General features: G+C 42.0%; 1 protein-coding gene and 1 long non-coding RNA gene across 4 annotated transcripts in view; one reads left to right on the forward strand and one right to left on the reverse strand.

Moving 5' to 3' along the window:
• Positions 1–2,409: 2,409 nt before the first annotated feature.
• Positions 2,410–4,441, reverse strand: LOC137299596 (uncharacterized). The gene is made up of 3 exons (XR_010957958.1): positions 4,087–4,441; positions 3,111–4,004; positions 2,410–2,990 (listed from the first exon to the last, which is right to left on the reverse strand). It is a non-coding gene; the product is annotated as an uncharacterized lncRNA (long non-coding RNA).
• LOC137299595 (semaphorin-4E-like) overlaps positions 3,803–21,923 on the forward strand; it is a 56,848-nt gene continuing 38,727 nt past the window's right edge. Inside the window, exon 1 of one of the 3 annotated variants that reach the window (XM_067968452.1) lies at positions 3,803–3,949. The gene's annotated coding sequence lies outside the window, so the exon portion shown is untranslated. Of the gene's footprint in view, positions 3,950–4,306; positions 4,503–21,923 lie in introns of those variants that run through there. The other 2 variants (XM_067968454.1, XM_067968453.1) reach the window with 2 other exon arrangements.

Below are 21,923 nucleotides of genomic sequence, written 5' to 3' on the forward strand. Positions count from 1 at the left end.
TCCCTAGCCACTTACTCCACCCTCTCCATGGCCACTGTCTGAGGCTGAACCAGACCGTTCGTAACCTTGGCATCCTATGTGATCCTGAGCTGAGCTTCCGACCCCATATCCTCTCATTCACCAAGACTGCGACTTCCACCTCCGTAACATTGCCCGTCTCCGCTCCTGCCTCAGCTCATCTGCTGCTGAAACCCTCATCCATGTTTTTGTTACCTCTGGACTTGACTATTCCAATGCTCACTTGGCTGGCCTCCCACCTTGCATTCTCTGGAAACTTCGGCTCATTCAAAACTCTGCTGCCCGTATGCTAACTCGCTCCTTAAGACGCTCCTTAAAACCTACCTCTTTGATCAAGCTTTGAGTCACCTATCCTAATACCTCCTTATGTGGCTCCATGTCAAATTTTGTTTGATAATGCTCCTGTGAAGCGCCTTGGGACGTTTTACTATGTTAAGGCGCTATATAAATGCAAGTTATTGTTGCTGTAAATACTCCTGCAAGCCGATGTCCTAATGGGTAGGGTGGTCTTGGCTGGGAAAGCAGCGAGTAAGGTGTATGGTTACCACGTCAATACCTTGATGAAGAAAATAAGCAAATCTGAAGAAAAAGCAAAAAACTGCTGATACTGGAAATCTGAAACAAAAAAACAGATAATGCTGGAAACACTCAGGAGGTCAGGCAGCATCTGTGGAAAGGAGTTGATGTTTTGTATATGAATCCTTTGTCAAAAACGTTGATACTAGATATGAGGAGCTCATAAACTTCTTTGTTTCCAAATTCAAGGCTATCTGCTTGGTCTTCACTGCTTCCTACATTAGCTGAAAGGCAAGGTAGAATGCTTAGTATAGTCCCACTAAGATGTAGTATCTCAGTGCAGACTGGGGATCAAACCTGTATACATGTCAATCATCTGCATTTTACACTATCAGTCAGTATTTCTTTGTTTTCCTTTAAGAAAGATGAATACGTACATAAATTTTGAAAAGTTACTGTACAATTTTGTTACACACAAGAGAATACACTGGCAAACTTAGGGTTGTGGATGGGGATAGGGATAGTTTGACAAATCTGGGGTTTGGCTCCATCAAAGAAATATCAAGGTTCCTGCTTACTTACAGTGTAGAGTTTTGGAGCATTGGGTGCTGGTCATTAGTCTGTGGTCCCATTCTGGCCATGGGAAGTGGTCTGGGTGTGTATGGTAGGGTGCCTGAGTCATTTGGGCTGCCAGGAAAGGGCTTCAGACTGTCTGGTACCTCTGGAATTCCAGGCAGAGTCCATACATTACCCCCGCCCTAATTGATATATGTCCCACAGATGTTTCACCCATGGTTGTTGTGGGAAGCGTTGTGATTTGCCCAGTGGAAGAATGTATCTTCTTGCAGCTGGCAATAATGGTTGTGCTAGGTTGCACAACTCAGTCTCCAGTAAACATAAGCTGGAGTCTGCAGAGAATATGAAGCATGTCATGCTCTCTGTGGCTTCTTTAACTACTTCCGAGAATAGTTGAATACAAGGAAGCATGACCAGGCTGTGTGTAGTAATGTGCCTTTCTGGCACAGTCCCTCCAGCGGTTGTCCCCCAGGGAGTGGTGGAATCTGTGAAGCATCTGCGGCTGCGTTTAACTTGGTATGTTATACTGAGCTGGCATTCTGCTGCAGGTGTTGGTTCTGAGGGTCTGCTTCCGTGCATCTCTCCGTTCTTCCTCTGTTATCTGGCATCCTCGGTCCTGTTCCCAAGCCCTTTTTAAGCTTTCGGTGTTGTCCTTTAACATGGAGGCAAAAATGATGCTGAGGGGGATAGTGAGTTTGAGGCTTCTGTCAGGGAGTGGATGTATTCCGAGGGGGTCGCATAGTCAGTGTTTCAACCACTATCTCAGCTTGTCCACATTTCACTACGGTCCCCAGTTAAATTTGAAAGCTGTCAGTATTAATCAGAATGATTGCAGGGCACGACTTAATGCTGTCACTACCAGTCAGGTCGATTGGAGGACAGGAGTGCAGGAAGTCAGTACCCACTGGATCAATTGGTAGGTGGGATTGGAGGCCATTGGTACCAATCAGCCATCGCTTTACAACACCAATGGAATTCCCTCCCTGAACCTCTCTGCTTTTCTACCTCTCTATCCTCCTTTGAGATGCTCCTTAAAAACGACCTCTTTGATCAACCTGTCCTAATAACTCCTTATGTGGCTTAGTGTCAAATTTTGTTTGATAACACTCCTGTGAAGCACCTTGGGATGTTTTACTACGTTAAAGGTGCTAGATAAATGCAAATTGTTGTTGTTGTTTAATTTCCATCATTACTGGTTTGCGTAAATGTTTTAACTTTGAGGGGGAAAATTTTAAAATAAGACAACGGTTTCAGACAGTTGGGAGTTTCAGGTGCATTTATTTAGTTTATCATCCCCAAAACAGGTTATTTGTAAAACAAATCTGTTGAAATACACCTTTTAAAAACTTCATTTTCCTGAAAGGAATGTTGGGTCTTTCTAAAACTCTGCTCTTTTATATGGCTTTATTCTTGCAGACGTAAGACAAGAAGGATATTGCTTGGTGTGAACGTCTTAATTGCCTTCTTTGAGCATTCCTGTCTCTGCATTTGTATTATTGCCGAGTTTGGGAACAAATTAGAGAATGGTGTACTTGAGGTTAAATTTCCACTGGAAGGAACAGAACTCTGTAAACTCTGTACAACTCCTTTATTTTCATATTTGCAATATCTGTAACCTTTTCAGGACAAACCATTTCTGGCATGAAAGGCAGAATTATAATAGGTGCCAATATGTTGGAAAATGGTGTCCAGGACTTGGGCACTTGCATCCCTCTACAGAAATTTCTAAATCTGCCACTGCTGCAAACCATGCTTCTTTGTTGTTTCGTTCTCTTGTCCTCTACAATACTCCTTGGAATGCAGCTATTTTACCAGGTGGTACCATACCGCTATCCTGTCCTCCAATCGATCCAACATCTGGTGAGAAGTATTGGGTAAATCTGCAAGGGGAATGAAAATCGAGGGACAGAATTTTTATACAAAATATTCCTTTTTTTAATAGACCATGATAAACATACCTTAATTTTAATTGATGCCTTTCTTTAGCAGCACCAACTCACTTTATTTCAGAGCTGTCCTGGTCCTCAGTTCCATTTCAAGTGTCACCCTTAGCTCAGTGGTACCACTCTTGTTTCTGAGTCAGAAGGTTGTGGGTGCAGGTCGCACTCCAGATACTTGAGCACATAATCCATGCTGACACTGCAGTGCAGTACTAAGGGAGTCCTCAACCAATACCAGAAAAACAGATGATCCAGTCATTATCTCATTGTTGTTTTTGGGACCTTGCTATGCGCAGATTAGCTGCCGTGTTTCCCTTCATTACAACAGTGACTACACTTCAAAAGTACATTGACTGTAAAGTGCTTTGGAACGTCTTGAGGTTGTGAAAGGTACTATATAAATGCAATTTGGTTCTTTCATTTTCATCCTTCATCTCATTTGGTGGTTCAACTTTGAGTGTGTTTCCACCCCCCTCCCCTTTATTCTGTTCCTTTTTAAATGCTGTTAATATCTTCCAGTTTTGGCAGAGTCCAATCTGAAACCTCAACTTGTCTATTCTCTCCACAGATGCTGCCTGATCTGCTGAGTGTTTCCAGCATTCTCTGTTTTTGTTTTAGATTTCCAGCATCTGCGGTATTTTGCTTTTTGCTCAAATTTATTTGACACTTGTTTTGAAAAATATTTGCAAGCCATTCATTTTGATCCTGTTCATCTGCTTTAAAGGGTAGCTTTCAGTCTCTCCAGTTGATGGCGTATGAAGTCCACCCCGATCGCCACCTGGAGCTTCCAACAGTTTGAATTGTGGGAATCCTGTACTGAACCTTACTCTTGCTTATTAGTTAGTTACGAAGGATTGGTCTTCACAGTAAGTAAGCACCTCGAACTCGTAAATCCACTTGTAAGTTTAACACGTTGAATCAAGTCTTTTTCTTTAAAAAGAGAATGTTCATAACCTACGTGGGAGAAAAAAAAAGATAGAAATCACAACAGTCTTAAGTAAACGCTTTTTGTTGTTGATTTAAGTTAATGATTTACCTGTCTCAGGTGAGGTGGATGCCAAAACTTTGAAGAAGTATGAGACCAGTTTAAGTTATACAATCTAGATTTTCTTTTTTTAAAAAAAAATCAAAAGTTAAATTGGTAATTAGAATGGTCAACATGATTTGTGTGTTGGGGAGGAGTGGGCGCTGGGGCTGTGTTGAGGTACCTGTGGCTGCTCGCTGGCTCCGGCCGTTGGGCTGGTGTGGCGCGCGAGCGCGCCCGGCGGTTGCTGCCAGCGGGTTTGGGGGTTCCATTAGAGGGGGAGGGGCGGCTGGGTCTACTCCGGGTGCAGCTGTGGCGTCTGGTGTTTGTTTTCTTTCCATTCGACGATATCGGCGCAGATAGTCGGAACCTGAGGGCGCGGACGGTGATTCTGAGTGAAATGTGACCCCGCTTCATCAACTGGTTCAGTGAGTAACCGCCAAACGTGGCCACGAGGTCCGTGTGGGGAGTGGGCCCGGGGGAGCCTGACGGCAGCTTGTGCCTTTTTGGGGGGGGGGGAAGGGCGAGAGACTGATAGGAAGGGGATCTGTGACATGAGGTAGAAGATAGTCTCTTTCCTGCTACCTAGCTGGTCCTTATGTTTCTTGGGGTTGGGGGCGAGGGTGGTGGACCAGGCTCTACCTGTGTCTGGGTAGGTGTGACCCAGTACAAACGTGTGCCATGGGGGTTGGTGGTCGGAGAGGACTAGGTAGCATCTGTTTCTGGGGGCTTTTAGCACTAGGTCTTCCCTATTGGTTCATGGTGAGTGTGGAATAGGCTCTATATCAATGTCTAGGCATTGATAGTGGTCTTGGACTAACTTCAGTCTTCATGTGTGTGGGATTGGGGTTGGTTGGGGCTCCATGTGTGTCTGTTATAGGGTTGGTGAATGAGCATGAGGGTCTCATTGTCTCTGGTGCTTTGGCAGTGGGGTGTGCGCTGGTATCGTGACCTACAATGAAGGGTAAGGAATCTTACAACACCAGGTTATAGTCCAACAGTTTTATTTGAAAATCACGAGCTTTCGGAAGCTTGTGATTTTCAAATAAAACTGTTGGACTATAACCTGGTGTTGTAAGATTCCTTACATTTGTACACCCCAGTCCATCACCGGCATCTCCACATACAATGAAGGGGGCAGAGAAGAAAGAGATATTTCAATCTATAATGGTCAGAGATCTATTATGACCAGGATTTATTGGGTATTTAATTATGCCTTGATGTTGGTTGCTTGTTTTGAGTGTTTATTTTGTAAAGGGGTATTGCACTAGTAACTATACCAAATGTATAGAGAAGACCATGTAATATGTAATTGCTGAAAATATATATGTTCTATATTGAATAGATATCTGAAGACTAGTGCAAAAATTTGGACTAAGTAGGCAATTGATTGTTGGAAATGACTTAGGAAGCTTCTCTTGCAGCATCTTTATGTGACTTGGAGCAAAGTGCATGAGTTAGTGCAGTGAATGCATCCCAATAGTTGCTGGTACCCCTCAGTATAGTATTTCATCCAAGTGTGTGTGAGTGGCAGGCTATTGACCACAAGGGCATCACAGCTGAGCTCGATCCTGTGCTTGCCTGACGCCCCCATGTAGGCACCTTTCTGGCAAGGGTTGATTTCCTCGTTTCCCCCCCCCCCAATCCCTTCCCAGGACAAGGGTGTGAGCTGAATTCTACTTTCCTTATCACTGCCTCAGCTGAAATCAGCTAACTTGGAATAGATCTGAGACTTAATCTGGAACCTATCCAGCCTGTGTAGCTCTGTATTGTACCTAGTGGTACATTTACTCACCTAGACATTGGTGAAGCTTAACATTCCCACACTGCCTGGTGTTTTTTTTTATAACATTTTTAAAATAAGGGCCCCCTGATGGACTAGTGGATAAAGGCAATGTCTGCCATTACAGTAAGCCTTATAGGCCAGTTCTCAGATGGCAGCATTTTGGATGTCACAGTTGGTTTCAGTGCCCTGGGCGAGGTAGAAGAAAAATCAGAGTACTTGCTCCTGAAAAGTGCTCTTGTGGATGTTGGGTGAAGACAGGATTGCACTTAGCTGTGATTCCCTCTACAGCCTAGGCTCACATGAGAATTGTGGGGTCAATCTTCACCCCACAATTTTCTCCCCTTCTCGAATCCTGACTCCTGAAGGGACACAACTTTATAGCTACTGTCCATACCTCACCCAAATGGCTATTAATTAATGTAAGGAATCTTACAACACCAGGTTATAGTCCAACTGTTTTATTTGAAAATCACAAGCTTTCGGAGGCTTTCTCCTTCGTCAGGACTCGCTCACCTGACGAAGGAGAAAGCCTCCGAAAGCTTGTGATTTTCAAATAAAACAGTTGGACTATAACCTGGTGTTGTAAGATTCCTTACATTTGTCAACCCCAGTCCATCACCGGCATCTCCACATCATATTAATTAATTGGCAGACCATTTGACAGTGAGAGTATCCTGGAAAATCCCTGTCCTCAGAAAATATCATCTTTCAGCAGGTGACACCAGGTAGAAATCAGAAATGGGGACTGCAACTGATAACTACCCCCAACCCCCATACAGAATGTTTAGTTTAGGTGCCTGAAATCTTTCTGTTTGGTGTTTGTGTAAGGAGAGAACGTAGTGATTCCCCTTTCATTTAATACTTCTTTGTAATATACTCTTGCACTGCATTAAATAATAATTCTACTTAAAGACCACTGTCTTACTCTCTGTGGAAACACCAGCAAGTTGCAAGCATTTTGAGTGCTGCACATTACAGAACTCATGGTGCCCTTAATGTCCAGAATGTTTCAGGAACTTTGTTGGAACTTTTTTCCCTGTCATTTACACTTTTTAAAAAAGAAAATCTGTAAATTAAATTTTGTTTTGAATTGAAGTTTGGAAATGGTATGGGGTGAGAATATAACAATTGTACAGTACAGTGTGTAAACAGAAAAACTGTAAAGATTAATTTGTTAACTGATAGGCAACAGTTCAGCCTGAGTTGCGAAACTGTTCTGCGTTTCTGTGAAACTGATACCATTTCCATCGCACCCAGGGCAACCAGATTTTAACTGGGATGCACATAATTGTTTTCTAGAACAGTATCTGTCCCAGGGGATACATGTGCTTTTCTAAAGATAAAAAGAAACTGCAAATGCTGGCAATCTGCAATTAAAACAAAAATTCTGGAAAGGCACAGCAGGGTTAACATTTGATAGGTCAACGTTTTGGGTGTAAGCCCCTGTCAGAGGATTACACTCAAAACATTTACCTATCTTTCTCTTTCAGTTGCTGATTGACCTGCTGTGCATTTGTAGCATTTTTGTGCTTTTCAAATTGGTTTTAGTGAAAGTGAAAGAGGGCAAAAAAAATCAAAACTATTATTGCCAATCTTGTGTGAATATTTTACTTCAATGTTTTGGATACTTGTTTTCGCAATGCTTTGGGGAATGCAAACTTTTACACAGGGTCTTGCTGGGCTCGTTTCTTCCCTTCTCCCATGAGGAAAGAAAAAGCTTTCATTTATATAATGTTTTATCACATCTTAGAAACATCCCAAAGTGCTTCACATAGAATTAATTATGTGGACACTTACTGTTTTGGGAGCAAACATAGTATCCATTTTGCCACAACAAGGTCCTACAAAAAGCTGGTGATGTTAGTTGAGGAAGGAATATGTCCAGGACACCAGGAGAACTCCCTGCTCTTTTTTGAGTAGTGCCATGGGATCTTTAACAAGCAACCAGATGGGGTCTGGGTTTAATGTCTCATCTGAAGGATGGACTAATAGTCCTCTTTTTCACCAGCTGGGCACCATCTACCAAACTTTTTCTCTGAATTTTTTGGGTAATTCAGTGAAGATGACTGCAGTAAGATCAAAGGTGTTCAACTATGTTAAGTTCACCTTGGAGTTTGCTTGATGCAGTGCCCACTGTATTAGTGAGGTGTACAGACAAGGAAGACCCCAGGTTAAACAAGTGCAAGGCAAAAATAACGGTAGAGCAGGAAATTATATTCAGATTTTGGGACATTGACTTTTGCTATGTCTGTTTTTACATTTTGAATCAAATGTTTTGTAATACATATTAACTGCCTGCAGGCTAAGAAATGAATGTTGCCTTGTTTGTAATGTTTCACAATATGCCAGAAAAGTATTAAAAATATGCTAGATTTTAACAATATGTTAAAAGTAGTTGGGGTGACAGTAGAGGTGCACATTTGGCATCTGTTCCTGGGCTAGGGAAGGGAAAACAAGCAGGATTCCCTCTTCTGGTCACTACCTATTGACCATTGCTGGAAATTGCAAGTGACTGGCTATTGGGTCAGGAGTGGATTGGACCTGGCTGTGAAATCCTCCATTGTCCAGGAACCTGCCAACACTCACTCTCTAGGAAAATTACAACCAATTCAGAATGCAAGACTTGCATAAAGTCCTGTATTTCTAGCATCTCCAGCTTTGCCAAGTCAAGTGGCCCCCTGGGCCCCATTGAATTGATTTTAAAATCCTCTTGCTTTCAACCCCCCCATGGCCTCACCCCACCCTTCCTCAATAATCTCCTCCAGCTATTTGTGTCTGCACATACCATTCACTTCTTTGAGACTAGTTTACTCCTCCCAATGTCCTCCGCTCCACCATCGATGGTTGCTTTTTCAAACGTAGACAGCAAGAGAAAGGTCATTCTCCTATTCTATTCTCAAGACACATTCTACTGGGTTGCATAAAAATGTCAGAATGTGGTATTACCACATATTATTTGTGCTCTTTGCACGAAGACGCTAAATCTTGATAAACATAATTCCACAGGTCCAACTGGCCATTCTTCACGAGTAGTCCCTGGTCGAACGATTGTTTGATGAGGTATGGACTCAGATTTTATGGTGAATTGTCCTGCATACCATGTGGCTCATGTTGAGTGCCTCCTACATGCTATCTGCCTAACAAAGGCTCAAATCTGTGCTTGTCAGTGACTGTCCTTCTTGGGGGGGGGGGGGGGGGGCGGCAAAATCAGTCACATCTCTTTGGGATCTAAGTAGTTCCAAAATAACACAATGGGAGACTTGAACTGGGTCAACTCTCTGTGGCAAATCTGGTAATCTAATTGCCTGAGCTCAACATGTCTGTAATACTCCAGACACTGTTGATTATTGACTGGCCAGCCTGGGACCTGGAGGGGTAAACCTGTTGCTGGGGGTTAGGATTCTTCCCGCTTGGTACCAGACAACTCTGTGCAAGTAGGCTGCATGATTGTAGCTAGTTAAAGCCCAGCAGTTATCACTGCCGGGGTGGGGGGAAAGAGTTTCTGAGCTTTGGCTCTTACCAACCTATGCCAAAGCTCACTTGGCTATGTCCCTACAAGGAATGTGCACCCCATGTCAGGAAAACAGAAACTTTGCTTGTGTAGATTTTTCAATAATTTGGTTTGGAGACTTTTAAACACACCGATGGGTTTCTCCATGAATGACACAACAAGCTAACCAAAAGGATACTTCCTGGAATTGTGAAAATGGAAAAGGGCTTTCAGTTCAAATGGTTAATTATTGAAAAAAAGGTACTATTGCATATAATAGTTATAAATTGGGGATTTTGCAATCACAATACGAACTTCTTCACAATGATTCTTGTGGATGGATACAAGTAGCCCATAGGTCACAAAAACACTCTGTGTGGTTTAAAATTATATTTGTTTGTGGATTATATTTATACTGGCCCTTCCTTTGGCTTTATTCTTGGTGTGCAGAATCTCTATAAACTTTGTTGGAGGAGAGTGCAGTTATCTGAATACACAGATTATCTTGATGTTTTACCAGCTTTACTGGAAGTATAATTTTAAACTGTCTTCACTCCTCCTAAAATGGCAGTAATTGTGATTGATTTGGGTTGGAAAATAGAATATCGAAATGCTTGAGTCAACAAAGTGGTTGAAAATGGATTATCCAAACACTTTAGATCACTAGTCTACCTTTCACAATTGGGATATTGATGTTCATAATGTTCTGTTACCTTGCATTATTTACAGAAATTAGTGTAATGCGCTATGCAAATTGCTCTGAGCGATAAGCTTTTGTTTGGTTAGAGAGTACAATAGTGTTCCCTGCACATTTATATATCGAATATAAAAAAATAATTGCATCTGCGCATTTATAAATTCCATGTCCACATTAATAATGAAAACTGCCTACACACATGTATCGTGCTGTAATTATACTCTTTTGCCAATGAATGTGCTGTAGTGCTACCACTGGTGAGAGGATGCAATTACAATTGAGAAGTTTATCTAGGCAGTTTCCAACATAAATGTGGACATAGGAATTTACAATGAAAATATAAAAATAAAGTCAGGATATATGATTTTAAAATGGGGCCTGAATCATGTCTGTGTGCCCTGATCCAGTTATTCCCACGCCCTCTAACCCTTTCACCTGAGAGCTACACTTAGTCTTGATTCCCCATGAGTAGTGACAGGAAAAGAAAGAGAGAAAGAAAGAACTTGCATTAATATAGAGCCTTTCACAACCTCAGAACATTCCAAAGTGCTTTACAGACAATGAAGTACTTTTAAAATGCAGTCACTGTTGTAATGTAGATCAGCTAGTGTTTATATAAAGGCCAAGGATCCAGTGTTCAAATGACTACAGATCCATTTTGGTTATTAATTCTGATACACATTTAATAGCAGAATATATATTTGGTTTGTAATTTGATAATATTGGTTCACCAGATTACCTAATGGGTAAAGGCACTGAATTGTTTGGAATTAATTCGTACAGACCAGAAAGTCCCAGATTCAACTGCTAGTTTGTGCCGACCCAGCTGGTTGTAGCTGGACAGTAGGTGAGCACTACAGTAAAAGCAATTTGATAGTAGTAAATGAGGCCTGTAATTTGAGTTGCTTTGGATTTACTAAGGAGTATTTCTTTCTCCCAGTTTCCGCTCCTGAAGGTGTTGACTCACTGGGGTACAGTTCTACAGACACAGCAGCCCTTCAGTACCTCATCCAAGTGCTCATCTTTCTCTGAGATGACAATTGTAAACAATTTTACAACACCAAGTTATAGTCCAGCAATTTTATTTTAAATTCACAAGCTTTCGGAGATTTTCTCCTTCCTCAGGCAAATCTCTGAGATGAACAGTGAATGTTGGCAGGCAATTGGACTGCAGAGTTTATTAGGGCAAAGTGCAATCCTGTTCTCAGCCAAGATGCATTGGTGCATTTTGCAGTAGGGACGCTAGATCGCAAGCAGGAGTGGGATTTCTTGCTGATTATTTCCACATCTCATTTCTTCCCAAGTTAGGAGCATCTAAATCAGCATTGACTGGGGATTGAATCTGATGGTCCACACCAGATTGTGCATTTACCCACAGAACTATCGGAGGAACTGAGCTGTAGTTTTTGAATAATCCTTACCACAAACAGAACACTCTAATTTGGCAGATGTCTAGTAAATGTAAAACCTCCCTGAAGGAGCAAATTCCAATTGTTGCACTGACTTTACTGATTAGGTTAGGTCTCTGGACTTTTGCTTATCTGTGTACACTGTGGAAATACTCCAGAACTGAATAAACGTAGTTATCCACTTATAAGTACTGTTCCTAGCCAACTTTAATCACATCCTTCACATAATTTATGCATGTATTAGCAACACTGATGCTACTTTTTGTTTTGAAATTTCCTTCTTCCTTTTGTTTGTGTGTACGTTTGTTTATTTTGCTTTGAGTCATCATGCTGGGGAATAAGATCTTTCCACTAGCTAACTATCTTAAATCATTTATGCCTTGTTATGATTCACATATTTTAATCAAAAAAGGTCATGTTGGATACAAGGTTGCAACAGATTTGCAAAAAGGGCAATGCACAGATTCTTTGAAGATGATAACTAAAGGAAAGTACCAACATTTGCAAACTGTTTATCTCTAGCCTGCAACAGTTTGTCTTTTGATTTAAATCTTCACTTACATATATCCTCTTTGGAGCTCTCTAAATAACAGCTGAAGATGCAAGTGTGAATTGAGGTAATGTCGGCATATTGAACTAGAGAACAGGGATATATTAACAGTAAATACCTGGTGGAAACGTAAGAGAGGAAAAGTTTCAACTCCACACAGCAGCAAGTGTCGGAGAGCTGCAGAGAGATCTTTTCAAGCCCTGGAGGCAATGCAGAGACTGATCCTTAGCATTGAAGTTATGAGGAAAGAGTGCAGAAACTTGGGTTTTTCAACATTGGAGGGAGGCGACTAAAGAGGAAACCCCTATAGCGGCATGTATGGCAGTAAACAGCACAGGAAAAGTAAATCTGAATACTAATTAACTGTAATAGCAGAACAAGGGGCTACGAGTTCAAACAAGCGAAAGGCTAATTTAGACCTGATCTTGGGAACTTCATCACACATAAGGTGACTAACAGTAGAATAGACTTCCTGGTAGTGTAATGAACTCCAGAACTAGCTGCGCCTCTAGCCAGCTGTTCCAGTACAGCTACAACACTGGCATTGACCCGACAATGTGGAAAATTGCCCAGGTATGTCCTGTCCACAAAAAGCAGGACAAATCCAATCCGGCCAATTACCGCCCCATCGGTCTACTCTCAAACATCAGCAAAGTGATGGAAGGTGTCGTCGACAGTGCTATCAAGCGGCACTTGCTCACCAATAACCTGCTCACCGATGCTCAGTTTGGGTTCCGCCAGGACCACTCGGCTCCAGACCACATTACAGCCTTGGTCCAAACATGGATAAAAGAGCTGAATTCCAGAGGTGAGGTGCGAGTGACTGCCCTTGATATCAAGGCAGCATTTGACCGAGTGTGGCACCAAGGAGCCCTAGTAAAATTGAAGTCAATGGGAATCAGGGGGAAAACTCTCCAGTGGCTGGAGTCGTACCTAGCGCAAAGGAAGATGATCGTGGTAGTTGGAGGCCAATCATCTCAGCCCCAGGACATTGCTGCAGGAGTTCCTCAAGGCAGTGTCCTAGGCCCAACCATCTTCAGCTGCTTCATCAATGACCTTCCCTCCATCATAAAGTCAGAAATGGGGATGTTCGCTGATGATTGCACAGTGTTCAGTTCCATTCGCAACCCCTCAATTAATGAAGCAGTCCGAGCCCGCATGCAGCAAGACCTGGACAACATCCAGGCTTGGGCTCAAGTGGCAAGTAACATTCGCGCCAGATAAGTGCCAGGCAATGACCATCTCCAACAAGAGAGAGTCTAACCACCTCCCCGTGACATTCAACGGCATTACCATTGCCGAATCGCCCACCATCAACATCCTGGGGGTCACCGTTGACCAGAAACTTAACTGGACCAGCCATATAAATACTGTGACTATGAGAGCAGGTCAGAGGCTGGGTATTCTGTGGCGAGTGACTCACCTCCTGATTCCCCAAAGCCTTTCCACCATCTACAAGGCACAAGTCAGGAGTGTGATGGAATACTCTCCACTTGCTTGGATGAGTGCAGCTCCAACAACACTCAAGAAGCTCGATACCATCCAAGATAAAGCAGCCCGCTTGATTGGCACTCCATCCACCACCCTAAACATTCACTCTCTTCACCACCGGCGCACTGTGGCTGCAGTGTGTACCATCCACAGGATGCACTGCAGCAACTCGCCAAGGCTTCTTCGACAGCACCTCCCAAACCCGCGACTTCTACCACCTAGAAGGACAAGAGCAGCAGGCACATGGGAACACCACCACCTGCATGTTCCCCTCCAAGTCACACACCAACCCGACTTGGAAATATATCGCCGTTCCTTCATCGTCTCTGGGTCAAAATCCTGGAACTCCCTTCCTAACAGCACTGTGGGAGAACCGTCACCATACGGACTGCAGCGGTTCAAGAAGGCGGCTCACCGCCTCCTTCTCAAGGGCAATTAGGGATGGGCAATAAATGCCGGCCTCGCCAGCGACGCCCACATCCCATGAATGAATAAATTTTAAAAATGCCCTGAAATCAATGAAGAAATATGTTATGCTATGATGAAAGGACTGTTATTTTTATTCAATGGATGAATTTGCTCTGTCTTTGGCACCACCACAATCTCTGATCCTTTGCCAGTGACTCCACCTCCCTCCCCAGCCACATTCTCAGGCTGAACCATATGGCTGAACGCAGAGATGAGCTTTAAACCCATATCCTTTCCATTTCCGCAGTCAGTGAGTGACCACTGGTAGCAGAAGCCAAAGAAGCTGTCTACCCTCTCAGTTGGCAATATTGTGGCTCAGAAGAAAAGTAAAATATTTCTGTCTTTCCCTATCGTTCTCTCCACTTCTGAAGGTGTTCACTGATGCCGGGGTGCAGTCGTACAGGATGCTGGAATAATTCATGAGCAGTCAGATACATTAATGAAATACAATGCTTATTTCCATCTCTGCAGCATTGCCTGTCGCCACCCCTGCTTCAGCCAATCCACTGCTGAAACCCTTATACGTGTCTTTGTTACCTCCCAGACTAAACTACTTTAATGGCTTTTTGTTGGCCTCTCGCTACTGTTCAGAAAACTCTACCATAGATATTGTCCCAGACTAAGTCCTGCTTGCCCCTTGCCCCTCACCCCCACCACCACCCCCCCCATCTGAAATGGCTGCCCATCTCCCACTGCATTTAATTCAGATTCCTTGTTCTTGTTTATTATTACCTCCATTGCCTTGCCCCACTGAATCTCTGCAGTCTCCTCCTGAATTCTCCGATCCTCTATTCTGGCCTCCTGTGCATCCCCTCCTCCCTTTCCCCACCGTCGGTGGAACAGGCTTCAGTCATCATGATTCTATTCTGTGGAACCTCCTTAAACTTCTACGGCTCTTTTACCTTTTTAAAAACTTCCTCAAGACCATTTCTTTGACCAAGCTTTTAGTGATCCCTGCTAACCTCTTTATGGCTCCACAAGTTATAACTGGAATAGCACCCTGAGAATCGCTAGCCCTTGAGCCAGTTTTGGATGCTTGTGTCACAAGTGCAAGATCTGCACCATAACATTCCATATCGATGCAGGCAGTTTGGACACAGTACCAGGAGGACACTTCTACATCCACTAGCAGTCAGTGAGTGACCACTGGTAGCAGAAGCCAAAGAAGCTGTCTACCCTCTCAGTTGGCAATATTGTGGCTCAGAAGAAAAGTAAAATATTTCTGTCTTTCCCTATCGTTCTCTCCACTTCTGAAGGTGTTCACTGATGCCGGGGTGTAGTCGTACAGGATGCTGGAATAATTCATGAGCGGTCAGATACATTAATGAAATACAATGTTTGACAAATACCATGTCAGCTACTGTAGTACAGTTTGGGTAGTACATATGAAGTTAGAGTTCAGACACATTAGTGAGGCGGTTTAGGGAAACTTTCCCATGCGTTCAGCTTGTATGATCTAGGAATGCTTCATGATGGATAGAAAGAGTGTTAATTGCCTTATCTGACATCTCTCGTGTTTATATATAGAATTTACAGCACAGAAACAGGCCATTTGACCCAATTGGTCTATGCTGGTGTTTATGCTCCACATGAGCCTCCTCCCTCCCTACTTCATCCAACTCCATCAACATATCCTTCTATTCCTTTCTCCCTCATGTATTCCCATTAAATGCATCTATGCTATTTGCCGCAACTACTCCATGTGGTAGTGAGTTCCACATTCTAACCACTCTCTGGGAAAAGAAGTTTCTCCTGAATTCCCTATTGGATTATTAGTGACTATCTTATATTTATGGCCCCTAGTTTTTGGGGCCCCTAGTTTTTGGTTCCCCTATTAGTGGAAATTTGATGAGTACAGAATTTTAAAAGTCATATGGTATTTTGCTTTGGAAGTTAGGCAATGAAGTGCGGTATAATACGGAACCTAATGCTATCTTAATCCATGGAATGGTGCAGTACCAGTTCTATTCTCTTTTTCCTCCTTCTACCAGTTGTCACCTTTGCCCTCCTTCTGGAGGTATAGGTTACTTGATGAGTTGTTGTTAGTACATTTCTGCAGATTGGGAACTGTTTTGTGATATCCTCTGTTTTATTCTTTGATTCTTTATCCAAACTAATTGATCAGTGGTTCTGACAAACAAAAGTGTACTGTCGACCCCTACCATAGTACAGTAGTTGACGGTATTTGTCAAACATTGTATTTCATTAATGTAACTTCTGGCATGGGCCTAATCACAATGTTAGTTAAATGCAAATAAACTCTGATTTGCTGCTCAAAATTATTTTACAAGACTCAGATCTTTAAATATTAGCCATTACAGATGCCACATTTCCACCGTCATAAATTTCTTAGTGTTCTAGTAAGTTGAGATGTTGCAGAACCAGTCTAGGTACCATTTGGTCAGTTTATCACTTGTGAATCAAACTGTGTGACAAGTTGGGACACTTTCATTCCACATTGATTTATATTTCACCTGATCCTAATAACTAAACCAGTCCGTCTGTGTGGCACCTTTGCCAGCAAAGTTCTGAGTTTGGTGACACAAAAGCATGTTTTTTATAGTAGGTTATTATAAGATTAATCACCCTGACTGCACTACTCTATTTATCCTCTGTCAAGAATTTTTTTCACAACCTGCATGTTAAATTTAACTCTTATTTTAAAAAGGTTCAAACTTTTTCCCATTTCAGAAATCCCACTTATATAATCTGATGTACTATTTTGAACGATAGATGTTTTTTTGACTAATACTGGAATGCAATAAGAGCTTGGCAAACATCTGTTTTATGCACCAAGTTTGTAGTACTGGAAAAGAATAAGACTTGAGATAAAATTACAGGTTGCAGACGTGTAGCAGTGGCATATTTAATTACAGCACTTGAGCAAGAAAGACGGCATCTGAATAGGCCATGGTTCTTCGATCAAATCAATAATGGCATCAAGTGCCAGCTGAGCTCATTTGGTAACATTCCTCTCTGAGTCAAAAGGTTCGGGGTTCACGCCCCACTATGGACTTGAGTACATAATCTAGGTGACATTAAGTCAAGGGCCTGTCTGCCTGCTCAGCTGGATGTAAAACATCCATTCTAAGAACAGCAGGGTTCTCCTGGTGTCATGGCTAACACTCCTCCCTAAAACACCATCAAAAACAGACTATCTGGTTGTTCATTCATTTGCTGTTTGTGGGATCTTGCTGTGTGCAATAATTTGCTGCCATGTTTGTCTACATAACAGTGACTGTACTTCAAAAGTGATCCATCGCAGGTAAAGTGCTTTGGCACATCTTGGGGATGTGAAAATGTTGAATATATTCAAAAATTTGCAATTGCACCATCATTATTAAATTCAACCTGCTGTAAAAACATTTTTAAAAGCAGTTCCAGCAGTGGTTCCTGACCTGTAAACCACTTCTGGTAAACATCAGGGGCTGAGTTAATCATTCTTCTTAATAAAGATGGACAGCTTCCGATTAGCCCACAAGTGGAATGTGCATTAGTTTATTTCTCCAACTGTGTGCATACTGTAAATGACCAGCTGCCAGTATTGGGGCTTGAGGGGATTGTTTGAGAAAGGAAAAGTAACAATTGGGTGGAGTGCAAGATGAGGTCAGAAACATAGGTTGGGACATGTTGGAAGATGACTATAGCCTGGTGTGTCTGGTCAATTTTTAAGCAAATAATGAGTTTTTTCTGTACCATATCTAAAAAGCCCCAAGACAACCATCTTTCACTGATTTTAACACAACTGTGTGGCTGCAACAACAACTTGCATTTTTATATAGCGTCTTTAACGTAGAGAAAAGGCCCCAAGGGGTGGCACAGGAGCTTTATCAGACAAAATTTGATCCAAGCCAGGTTAAGAGATATTAGGACAGGTGACCAAAAGCTTGGTCAAAGAGGTAGATTTTAAGAAGCGTCTTAAAGGAGGAGAAAGAGGCAAGAGAGGTGGAGAGGTTTAGGGAGGAAATTCCAGAGCTTGGGACCTGGACGGCTGAAGGCATGGCCGCCAATGGTGGAATGATGAAAATTGGCGATGCACAACAGAATATGTTACTTTGTGCCAGGACTGCCAGCTTAAAAATGCACTGGATGGGACTCCCTTGATGCATTTGCAGGGTGTGTTATTGAGCCACAGAGGCCAGAAAGTTCTGAGGTTTGATTCCTAGTTTATGTTGACTTTTTAGTTGATCTCGCTGCAGCAGTAGTGAGGACCTCGGGGTCATCAACTTTGGCCAAATGTGGTCAGGTTTCCTGCTTCTCAGTTCTGTCTATTGACCCTGCTAGAAAATGCATGAGTGTGATGTTGGATGAAGACAGGATTGAACTTTGAAGCAACTATGTTGCCCCGTGATCAAATAGCCTGACAGCTTTCATCTCCACTTTCATGAACAAAGAATGGTCACTTGGGCAAGGTACTGGTAGTCTGGTGGCACTTTCTCGATTTTGTACCTCAGCGCACATCATTGCCTTCAAGAGAGGAAAGATAAAAGGGAAAAATGCACTAAATAAAGGTATAAATGTGTTAAAATATTTGTATTTATATAGCGCCTTATCATATGAAATGTCTCAAAGCATTTCGCGCAGTGAATCGCTGGGTGTTGCAACGAACAGTAAACATTACTGAAGCAAAAGTGAGAAACATATAAATGAATCTTAAATTAGTTGTGAAATTGAGCTTTCTAAAATGAAAAATCATCCCCCTAACATTTTGGTTCATTCATTGCAAAAGAAAGTATAAATGTGGTACAGTAACAAATTGGTTAGAAGGTAAATGAAACTTTCACATGTCTCCTTTTTTGTTTTTACTCTTTATAGATGGCCTCAAGGTAACATTCAACGGAATGCTGAAATCATGCTGTGCATTTTTTAACGATCTTTTAAATATTCTTTTGCTACGTAGTTATCTCTTTATCTATAACATTGAGGGGTGGGTGGGGGGGGTGGGGAAGAGGGAGAAAGTTGCTGGACATAGTTTTCAGGACAGTTGAAACTTTCAATCTCGCAATCCTCAAGACCAGAGACCCCGCCCACATACATGTACTTGCTTACCACTTCGGTCTCGGGCATGTTTGAACTGATCTGTGATGATTTTCTATGGGGCTTCATTTTTAAAAGAAAAGTTTTTTAATGCTTTAGGTGAACTCTTTGAATAGCTAAGAAAAGTTGCTTTATTGTATAATGCTGGGTACATGCGGCTCAAAAGATGCATCTGGGTTGACCAGAAATATAAACCAACAGTTGCATTTAAATGGTGTTTAACATTAAAGTCCCAAAGCACTTCACAAATATAGGTAAGTAAGGGAAATGGAGGTGGGGTGGTCGAAAGCTTGGTTGAAAAGATTGGTTTTGAGGAGGTTTAAGAGAAATGGAGAGGTGAAGGGTTTAGGGATGGAATTCCAGAGAGAGAGGCTGAGGTGGCTGAAGGCTCTGCACCACTAATGGGACAATGGAGGGGGTGATGCTTACAAGGCTAGAGTCAATGGAACTGAGCATGTTGGAGAGGGGCTATAGGCTTGAGAAGGTTGCAGACGTAGAATTGGGCAAGTGGGACTTGCTGTGGAACAGGATACAGGCAGCTGGGTTTTGGACAAGTTGGAGATTTTGGAGGGTGGTGGATGGGAGGCCCAACAAGGGGAGCATTGAAGCAGTCGATTCTAGAGGTGACAAAGGCACAGATAAAGGTTTCAGCAGCAGAGGAGCTGAGGTCGGCGCAATGGTGGGAACTGTTACCAAGGAGGCATTGTAAATAATTCTGAGGATCAAAGGAAGCTACAAGGGAATATTGATAAAATGGTGGAATGTATAAAAAAATAGCAGATGGAATCCAATGTCAGTAAATGTGAAGTGGTACATTTTTGATTTTTTTAAAAAAAGTAATATTTTTCCTTTTGAATGGAAGAAGGCTGTGTGATGTTGGCGAAGATAGGGATTTGGGAGTTCAACGTCACAAGACATTTAAAAGCAGCACTTCAAGTTCATTAGGCAATTAAAAAAAAAAGCAAATGGAAAATGTAGTTTTATGGCATGAGGTACAGAATTTAAAAGTCAAGATGTAATGGTGAATCTCTATAAAACCTTCATACGGCCACAATTGGATTACTGTGTGCAGTTTTGGAATCCACACCATGGGAAGGATGTTCAGGCAATAGATGGGATACAGCACAGATTCACTAGAATGCTACCTGGCATGAGGAGATACAAATATGAAGATGACTTGAAAAATTGGGGCTGTTCTCATTGGAAAAGAGGAAATTGCAGGAAGATTTGATAGAGGTGTTAAAAAATTATGAAGAGATAGGGCAAAATAGATAGAAACACACTATTTCCAGTGGTTGAAGGGTCGAGAACATGGGGACATAGATATAAGATTAAGGAGAGAGATTTAGGATGGAACAGGAGAAGCTTTTTTTTTAGACCTAGGATTGTGAAATGATGGAATGCACTACCAGTGTTAGTGATTGAAGTAGAGATCATTTCAACATTTAAGAAAAGGTTAGATAGCTGGTTGAAGGAAAGCAGGATATGGGAACAGAGTAGGAACATGGGATTAGGACTACTGCTTGTGCGGAGGAGAAGCAATAACAGACTGGTTGGGCTGAACGGTCTGTTTCCGTGTTGTAATTTCTAAGTACAATGTTCTGTCCAGCTGTAGCATACCTACTTTTATTCTGGCCGAGATCAGGTAATGGCACAAGTCGAGCATTAAACTTTCTACGCTCTGGTTCAGTATCACACCACACAGTGCAATTACCAGCTAAACCGTTGGTGGTTGGTGGTTGGGGATGGGGGATGAAGAGAAGAAACTTTTTTTTTAACCCTGTGCTAAAAAATTGAAATATTCCAGTGACGCCACTTAAAAACGGCTTGATTGTTTTGCTGTATTTATCATGATTATGATTATCCCAATATTTGGATGCATTTTTGTAATTAAAGGTACAAGTGTTGGTCACATAATGCCATGTTGACTTTCCCTTCAGTGACCTGCCACAGCTTTTCACAAACAGAAGCCAATTGCTCAATTAATGATCTGAAGACCAAGAAGAGTATATTGGTGTTTATAGCTTCTTGTTGCAGTGCTATTTCTGGAGAACATACCCAAAGCATTCTTCCAGAGGACTGTAGCATGCACCTAGTTCAGTGACCAGATGGTTAAACACTGATTTTTTTTTAAAAATGAACCTAGTCATTTAGCATAGGCCTCGGGGCCGAGACATTGGGGCTTCGTATTTTTGAGTGATATTTCTCATTAATCATTTCTTATGAATTTACTGTGCCATAACCTTCATCTGGAACCTGGCAGCAGAAATATTATTGCATTGTGTTATATTGTTTCATTTTCCTTTTTCCCTTAGCACTATTTTTCTCTTTCTTTCCCCCACCCCCCATCTTCTTTGAAAGCATTCATTCTTCTTAGAATACACTTCCAGTCATCATCAGCACATTGCCTACTAAGAGAGTTGTGTTCTCTTGGTTTTGATAACCACATTCCACGAGGCCACTGGAAACCTGCCAGTATGTCAACATCATCATTCGATGTTTGGTTGCCACTTTGTGGCCATGAGCAGCTGTACTAAAATTTTACATTCGAGGTGACGTTTCTCAGAACTGCCATTGTATACTGATGGGTAGCGCACAGATTTGATACCATTTTTTTCATTAGTTTGTGTGTTAAGAAGTTACATTACTAGTTGTAAACAAACTGCTTTGCATTTGGTTAGTAATTTACACTGTTTCCTGCTCCCCTGCCATTGTACTGTAATTTTTAACTACAATAATCAAGTGTTTGAATAGCTGAATGTTTTGCATTGAAAGAAGTAAAAATATGTCTCCCATTCTTTCATTTCAACAGCACAAAGTCTGTGACATTTGTTTACTTGCACAATTGTTGTCAACCACATGCCCACAGCCTGTGGTTGACTGATTGATTGGTTTTGAAAATAAATACACGGACCTGTACC

The sequence above is a fragment of the Heptranchias perlo genome, chromosome 29 (assembly GCF_035084215.1).
Source record: "Heptranchias perlo isolate sHepPer1 chromosome 29, sHepPer1.hap1, whole genome shotgun sequence".
NCBI classification, from domain to species: domain Eukaryota; kingdom Metazoa; phylum Chordata; class Chondrichthyes; order Hexanchiformes; family Hexanchidae; genus Heptranchias; species Heptranchias perlo.